The sequence below is a fragment of the Aegilops tauschii genome, chromosome 7 (genome assembly GCF_002575655.3).
Source record: "Aegilops tauschii subsp. strangulata cultivar AL8/78 chromosome 7, Aet v6.0, whole genome shotgun sequence".
NCBI lineage: Eukaryota > Viridiplantae > Streptophyta > Magnoliopsida > Poales > Poaceae > Aegilops > Aegilops tauschii.
In genome coordinates this window covers 520778543-520787886 of record NC_053041.3, presented here as the reverse complement: position 1 = coordinate 520787886, position 9344 = coordinate 520778543, and positions in this window count along the sequence as shown.

Here is a 9344-nt window from a genome sequence, read left to right as displayed (position 1 = left end):
GCTTATATTGATGTGCATTACCGAGAGGGCCCAGAGATACCTCTCCGACAATCAGAGTGACAAATCCTAATCTCAATCTATGCCAACTCAACAAACACCTTCGCAGACACCTGTAGAGCACCTTTATAATCACCCAGTTACCTTGTGACGTTTGGTAGCACACAAAGTGTTCCTCCGGTACTCGGGAGTTGCATAATCTCATAGTCATAGGAACATGTATAAGTCATGAAGAAAGCAATAGCAATATACTAAACGATCAAATGCTAAGCTAAGGGAATGGGTCAAGTTAATCACATCATTCTCTAATGATGTGATACCATTAATCAAATGACAACTTGTCGTGGAATTGTCACGGCAGATGTCCTTGTGAAAGGACTTAAACATGGATCCATCGCAACTAGGAAGCTTAAAGGGGTTAAAGCGGGACAAATTAAGGACACGAGGATTATACTGGTTCGGCCCCTTGCGGTGAAGGTAAAAGCCTAATCCAGTTGAGGTGGAATTGCTAGGTTTTCGATGACCAGGGAGCGAATCTGCTATGCCTGGCTCTCGATTTGATGTTGCTTGCTCGAAACCGCCGCCGGGTCGTCCCCTTATATACACGGGTTCATGCCCCGTGGCCTATAGAGTCCCGGCCGGCTCATAAACAGTGTCCGGCTCGGTGACTAGTTAATCTTGCCTTACAATACCAGTCACGTCATTATGACAGTTTATCACTACGGGCCTTAACTCGCCTGTGGGCTTTGGGCCCTTAACTGAACCGCCATCTTCAAGCTTGATATCACTAGTGCAGAACCGGGCTTTAGCGCCGGTTCGTAAGGGCCTTTAGTGCCGATTCTGCAACCGGCACTAAAGAGTGGAGACTAAAGCCCCCCCCCCCTTTACTACCGGTTCGGCATGAACCGGCCCTAAAGTGCCACCACGTGGCACGAGCCAGGTCTGGGTGCTGGTAGACCATTAGTACCGGTTGGTAGCACCAACCGGTACTAAATATTTGGGGGGGTTTGGTTTTTATTTTTATTTTTCCATTAATTTGGTGTTTTCCATTTAATTCTTTTTTGTTTGTTGGTATTTTACGATACTACATATTGTACACGTTATGCATATATATAAATAGATTTTCTCGTAGAACCGATCATATATATATATAATTGAATGTCTCACAACCACCATTAATTATTCACACATACACATGTATATATATACAATTTCTCCTACATGTTGCCTTGGTGCCTTGGAGCACGATGACAAGTGGTTCATGGGGGCGGTAGCGGGTAATAGTATTCTCCTTTGGGATCTATGACCTGGTCGAGCAAAAATCCCACTATTTCCTCTTGAAGTGCTCGTATGCGCTCCTCTGGTAGGAGCTGGTCTTGCACCTCTTTCAACTGTTAAGAAGGAGATCAATATGCATGTGTATTAGTTGTGTGACTAGATATCGACAATCATGTAAGATTTGTGAATAGTGTTCTGGCAAACATACCCAGTCCTGTTTGTCAGATCTGCTCCTTTCGGACGCCATCATGCGAATGTTCTCGCAAACGTAGTATGCACACACTTCAGTCCCCGACGCCTGCTTCAGGGCCTTTACGAGAATAGAATTTAATCAGATAATAATTAATCAAGCATGTTAATTAATTAATGGTATTGAAACAAGAATTAAAGAGATGGTAGCTAGCTAGCTAGTAGTACTTAATTACTTACCTTGGGTCGATAACAACATAGCTTTTGTCGCCATTTTCTTGGAGTCACCTTGATGTACTTTGCCCAAGCCCTGCCCGCCGGCAAAGAAAATTAATAAAGGGGTTATTAAAAATAGTTCATATCAGGAAATGATGAACTAAATAGGCCGAGATATAGTTAATAATGATTGAAATAACCTGTCGACTATCCCCTTCACGATGCTGTAGTCACTATCTCTTTTAAGTAGTGAGTCCAGTACTTCAACTTTTCCTTCGTCAACTTTAATGTCTAACAAGATCCAGTGGAAGCTGCATGCGCATACGTTTGCATGTATAAATTAAGCGGTCATGTGCATAACACTAATCGACTATAACCCTAAACCCTATACACTTATTAACATCTAGCTAGTAAGCAAAAACAGAATTTGTAGTACAAGACAATGTGACTCACTCGAAGTTGTAAGGAAGTAGTATATCTTCATTGCTATTGAGGCGCTTCAAGAACTCTACCATGTTTTTCTCTACATCTTGTCTACACCATTCCAATTTCCATGTGTTTTCATTAACGGTATTTGGGTCAATGAACCCAATGCCATAGCGTCCAGCTTTTTTCATTTCATACATCTTCATCCTGCATAATACCACAAAAAGAATATATAGTGAGGATATATAATTACAGGTAATTAATGATCAATCAATGAGCACTAGATCTAGCTTGAGACTTAAATTACAGAAAGAAATCACTTACAGACAATAACAACTGACGATAGATTTGTCGAGTGCATCTTGATTGAATAACTAAAATAGTTCTGAATACTCAACGGACAGAGCTTTCTTATTGAAGTAATGATCTTCCTCGACTTGCACCATGAAGGACTCTCGATTGGAAATCTTGGTAATTTTCATGTACCAATCATGCAATTCATACATTCTCATTGGGAGGTTCTTGACCTCCTTGGGCTCGACCAAAGGTTGGCCCCGGACATATTTCCGTTTTATTTCCTCCTCTCTAAGCGGAGACATGGGCTCGACATCAAGGAGTTGTCCAACAGTGATCTTGAGCATTTCAGCCTGCATTATATGCTCCTCGGTTATTACCACATCGCCCAGCTCGGGAACATAAACGGTTTGCCCACAATAATATTAGGCGCGCGTAGTCTCATGTGTTGTTGGCACAACAAGCGGGGGGGGGGGGGGGGTCGATTGCGCCGCCTGTTCTCCCAGCTGGGGAACGGTTTTCCCGCATTTTTTGACAGCTGCTTGTTGGCTCGAGCTCGAACTCGCTTCTTTCTATAGTCGTGCTCGATGTGCCTTCCTGATTTGGCGCTCATAGTCTGAGTCAAGAGGCCTTGGAGCTGGTGCTAGCCATACGAATGAAGTGGTCAATCTTTTCCTCAGGCACTTTCTCCCTCGGCGTCGTTGCCGGTGTCGGTCCAACATGAGCGCCCACTTCGGCCCGCACTATTGCATCGTTTTGCTCCTCGGTCATGTCATAAGGCCTCTGAGGAAGAGGAGCGAGGCTGCTTGGACCATATTTATATCGCTTGTCTCCGCCTGTACTTCCTGCACTACCTCGACTCGTACCGCTACGTACCATAGCTGCGGCGTGTCTCTTCTACGATTGCTTAGGCGGCGGAGACGGCTGACGTGGCTTAGTTGGAGCAGGAGGAGTGGCCTGACGCTGTGCCGGACTTGAAGAAGGAGGTCTGGCCTGACACGGTGTCGGACTTGAAGCAGGAGGTGTGGCCTGACGCTGTGCCGGATTTGAAGCAGGAGGTGTGGCCTGACACGGTGTCGGACTTGAAACAGGAGGAGTGGCCTGACGCTGTGCCGGACTTGAAGCAGGAGTCTTCTCACGCGTTCGTGGACTTGGAGGAGCGGGAGTCTGCTGACACGGTGGCGGACTTCGAGGAGGAGTCGGCAGACGCGGTATCCGTGGACTTCGAAAGATGATGCAATCCTTTCTCCATAGGATGATACGATGTATGGCCTCTCCCAGTGTGTGCTCGTCGTCACCTCCAGGAATGTCAAGCTCTAGCCCCGAATATGGGTCCACCACCTCATCAACCAAGACACGAGCATAGCCCGCTGGAATCGGGGCGCAATGGAAGGTTGCTTCGGGGGTAATTGTAAAAGCAACTGCGTCCACCACCTTCATGGATATGTTCTTCATTTTGAAGTGTAGCTCACAGTTAGTGTTCTTTATGATGTCATCCACAGGGTATGTATCCAGCAGTGCGTCGCCCGGGGCGGAACCAATGCTGCTTCTCGTCATCGATGGGACGGTGCTATCCAATGCTGGATGATCATCCGCTTGCTGCTGCCGCTGCTGAGACCCCCTTTCCTGGCTAAGTGAATCGATCTGCTGCTGCTGCTGCTGGAATTTGAGTGCCAAGTCCGCGTGCCTTGCTTCTAGGCCTTGAAGGCGTTCCGCGTCCTGCTTCCTCTACTCCTCCTCCAGCTTCCTCTTGTTCTCCTCCTCCATCTTCTTTCTTGCACGGGTCCTGTAGTCGTCGTTCCATTCCGAAAAGCCCTCATACCAGGGAATAACGCCCTTGCCTGGTGTTCTTCCCGGGTGTTCAGGATTTCCAAGGGCGCGCGTAAGCTCGTCGTTCTCTCTGTTGGGCGTGAACACCCCCTTTCGAGCATCTTCTATTGCGTCAAGTAACTTTTGTTCTGCTCCTTTTAGACTTGCCTTCTTCGAAACCAGGCCTGTCTTCGGGTCCAACGCCCCCCATGCGCATAGAACCAAGTTCTGCACCTAGGGGGCCAGCTCCTAGTAACCGGAGTGACCCCTGCATCCTCCATCTCTTGCCCAGACTTATCCCACTTAGGCATTGCCACCACGTAGCCACCTGGACCCAGCCTATGGAACTGTGTCTTTTTTGCGGCATTGGCCTTGTTTTTTCTCGACCGTTCCTTAGATAATTCTGATTCCTTGAATTTCACGAAAGCGGGCCAGTGTTCTCTTTGCTTCTCCAGTGTTCCCTTGAATTCTGGAGTCTTCCTTTCTGCAGCGAGGTAGTTGGCCCATACAGTTTTCTTGTGGGTGTTGAATGCAATTGCAATCTTCTTAAGAGCAGCGTCCTTGACTTTCTGCACATCTGCATCAGTGAAATAATCTGGTAGGGTGAAATGTTCCATCAGAGATTCCCAAAGCTTTTGTTTTGCTCTGTCGTCGACCCAAGTAACATCTGGGCGTTTAGTTTTTGGCTCTTTCCATTCTTGAATGGAGATCGGGAGTTGGTCCTTCACAAGAACTCCGCACTGACGAACAAACTTGTTCGCAATGTTCTTAGGCGTGAGGGGTTCGCCAATAGCTTTGATGGAATCGATGTTGTACTTTACACCCTCCTTCAACTATTTGCCCGGGCCGCGCTTTGTCCTGCTATCTGTAGAAGCAGATTTGCTCGATCCGAAGGGCTGAAAGAAGAAAGATCGATTCGTTAATATATCTTCAAATAAAAAAACATGTGATGATCACTAGATGCCTGCTTATATAAATATACCTCGCTGGTAGTCTTTGTTATTTCAAGATCAACATTGTATTCGTCATCATAATCATTGTCTGCGTCACCATAATCATAATCATAGTTCATGACTTCATCAACTCGGTCGTTGAGATCGAATATCTTATCATCACCCTCCCCGGTATTGTTCAAATATTGGGAGCCGTCATTTGCTTCATTCAGATCATCTGGCCTGTTAGGGCTGCGTATGATCTCGAACAGGGCCTCTTCTCCCTCTCTGCCGGTATTGTCCGCCATAGCTTTTATTTAACTAATACAGAAGAAATATAAAACAATTTAGTATTCAAATTACAATGCATGGATGCAATCAATAAGGAAAAACTGAATCATATAGTACATAATATGCATCGTCTCGAATAATTAATAATCTCGAATACATCGTCTCGAATAATATATAATCTCGAATACATCACTGGCTAGGTAGCTAATAAAGATCGAATACTATAGAAGAATCTAGGCCACTCGCGGTTCCTGGGGCACGGGCGGTGGACACCCAAAGACAAGGAACCATCACAGGATCATATCTCCGGTCATCCGCCCAAAGAACCTGCCAGGTATTGGAGAACCTGATGTCCATAGCAGCCATGTAGCGATGGACGTGCTCGTCCTCCTCCCTCGCACGACGACGCACCACCTCCGGCGGTGCCGGCTCCATCTGCACCGAATGTGGCCCACGCGAACGCCACCAAAGGAGATCCGGGTCGACGACAGGATCCGAGGCCGGGTTCCTCACCAAGTGGCGTGCCCCTCCAGGTAGCACCTCCCAGTGCCAGCCCGGCGGAGCCCAATCCCGGACATGGGTCAGCCGGACGTCGTCGCGAACGGGTCGACGGCGAGGATGCGGGCCGGGCATCGTCGAGAACAAATACTATATGCCCGCAAAAAGTAACAATTTTTCAATGATTGGATTGTGATAACTAAAATTCTATATGCAAATTCTATCAATTTGACATTAATCTAATTCATCTGACTAAAACTAATTCTAAAATTTCTAAAATTTATATATATATAACTAACATTTCTATAACATTTCTAATATTTCTATAACTAAAAAACAGAAAATTGCTAACATTTCTATAAATATTTCTATAACTTAAAAACAAAAATTTTATGGCATTTCTATATAACTAATATTTTTATAACATTTGTAATATTTCTATAACTAAAAAACAGAAAAATTTTCTATAACTAAAAAACTAAAAAACAATGTGTGTGTGTGTATGGACATGGCGGCCGGGGCAGGAGCTCACCGGCGAGGTGAGGCGATGGGGGGCGGCGACGAGGACGGCGACGGGCGGCGACGACGGGGTTGGGGACGGGGCGGTGACGACGGGGACGGGGACAGGCCGGGCAGGGACGACGGGACGACGGGGCGGGGCGCGGCGACAATGGGGATGGGCACGGGCCGGCGACGGGGACGGCCGGGGCGGCGATGGGGGCGTCGACGAGGGGTGGCGACGGGGGCGGCGACAGGGGCGGCGACGGGGGGGCGGCGGGCGACGGGGCAGAGGAAAAGAAGCAGATGAGAAACTGAATTTTTTGAAGTGTTTTCTTATATAGGATGGGCCTTTAGTACCGGTTGGAGCGGCCAACCGGTACTAAAGGTCAATTTTGGCCAGGCCAAGCGGCGGGAAGCGCCCACCTTTATTATCGGGTGGTGGCTCCAACTAGTACTAAATACCCTCCCTTTAATACCGGTTTGAGCCACCACCCGGTACTAAAGGTGGTGCGCTGCCGCAGGTGCGGTACGTCATGTTTAGTCCCACCTCGCTAGCCGAGGGGCGTCCGCATTGGTTTATAAGCCCCAGTGCGGTAGCTCTCTCGAGCTCCTCTCAAAAGCAGGCCTACTGGGCCTAAATGTTCTGTGCTGCCCTGTGGGCCTACTGGGCCTTTGCGGGCCTGCATCCTGGCCCAACAACAGGTTGGGTTTCTAGTCGTATGCAGGACGCTGTGGCGCAGTAGGCGGGCTTTTTTATTTTCTTATTTTTTTTGCTTTATTTATTTTTATTTATTTATTTTTGAGTTGTTTTTTACTGTATTTAGAGTTTCTTTGTGAATATTTTTGCTTTAGGTACAAAAAATTACAAACTTTCTATTAGTGCCGGTAGTTTACAAATTTGAATAGTTTACATTTTGAATTATTTGAAATTTGTGTGAATCACTAGTTTGTGAATAACTTAACTTTGAAAATAGATTTTTCAGTGATTCTTTTTTCTTATGTTTAATATTAGTGTGTTTTATCATTATATTCAATTTGGTAATGCTTAGGTTATTTAAAAAATGAAATGCCTTTGTCACGGATGAGTTTTCGTCCGAAACCCTGATACTTCGAAAGAGATTGTCCATTTTGTACACGAAGTGCATCCAGTTTTTGCGGTAACCCTCTCTACATTTTTGCACATGCTATGTGGGTGAAATTATGATACCATGCCAACTTTCAACCTTTTCTGAGTTCATTTGAAATTCTTTTCAATTTCAGGGTCATTTAGCTGAAAAAATTAGTAAATGCATGAAAGAATTTGTTTGCACATAAAATTTATTCGCGTTTCAAATGCCAAAACACATAACTCCCCTAACTATTACAGAGATTCCCTCCTGGGTGTGAAACACGGTAGAAAGTGATGATAGTGAAGCCGATCACATCCTAGATCTTTGCGTGTGAAACTTTTTCTTCGCGTGTGTCCCTTTGCGCCGTAGCCATGGAAAATCTTCATCATTTAACTAGATGCTTGGGTCAATATTCACTGTGAATGGAGCAATTTCATCAAACTTTTCATAATCTTCTGACATGTCTGTCTTGTCATCCACTCCCACGATGTTTCTCTTCCCAGAAAGAACTATGTGGCGCTTTGGCTCATCGTATGATGCATTCGCTTCCTTATCTTTTCTTTTTCTCGACTTGGTAGACATATCCTTCACATAGAAAGCATGTGCCACATCATTAGCTAGGACGAATGGTTCGTCTGCATACGCAAGATTGTTCAGATCCACTATTGCCATTCCATACTGCGGGTCTTCCGTTACCCCGCCATGTGTCATATTGACCCATTTGCACCGAAACAAAGGGACCTTCAAACCACGTCCATAGTCAAGTTCCCATATCTCCTCTATGTAACCATATTATGTTTCCTTTCCCGGCTTGGTTGTTGCATCAAAGCGGACACCACTGTTTTGGTTGGTGCTCTTCTTATCTTGGGCGATCGTGTAAAATATATTACCATTTATCTCGTACCCTTTGAAAGTCATTATATTCGAAGATGGTAACTGGGACAGCGAGTACATGTGATCTTCAATAGAGGCGTCATGCATGGTATGTGTCTGCAACCAGCCGGTGAAACTCCTGGTTTGTTCACGTGTAATCCAGTCATCAGACCGCTCTGGGTGTTTGGAGCGTAGAAGATTCTTGTGTTCGTCCATATACGGAGCCACCAAGGCGGAATTCTGTAGAACTGTGTAGTGTGCTTCAGTGAGAGAATGTCCGTCCATACATATTTTTGGATTCCCTCCTAGCGTGCCTTTTCCATCTAGTCTGCCCTTATGCCGCGATTCAGGAACACCAATCGTCTTAAGGTCAGGAATAAAGTCAATACAAAACTCAATGACCTCCTCATTTTCATGGCCCTTAGAGATGCTTCCTTCTGGCCTAGCACGGTTATGAACATATTTCTTCAAGACTCCCATGAACCTCTCAAAGGGGAACATATTGTGTAGAAATACAGGCCCCAAAACATTAATCTCTTTGCATAGGTGAACTAGGACATGCATCATGATGTTGAAGAAGGATGGTGGGAACACCAACTCGAAACTGACAAGACATTGCACCAAATCATTCTCTAACCTTGGTATGACTTCTGGATCGATTACCTTATGATAGATTGCATTGAGGAATGCACATAGCTTCACAATGGCTAATCGAATGTTATCCGGTAGAAGCCCCCTCAATGCAACCGGAAGCAGTTGCGTCATAATCACGTGGCAGTCATGAGACTTTAGGTTCTGGAACTTTTTCTCTGCCATGTTTATTATTCCCTTTATATTCGACGAGAAGCCAGGCGGTACCTTAATACTGAGCAGGCATTCAAAGAAGATTTCCTTCTCTTCTTTGGTAAGAGCGTAGCTGGCATGACCCTGA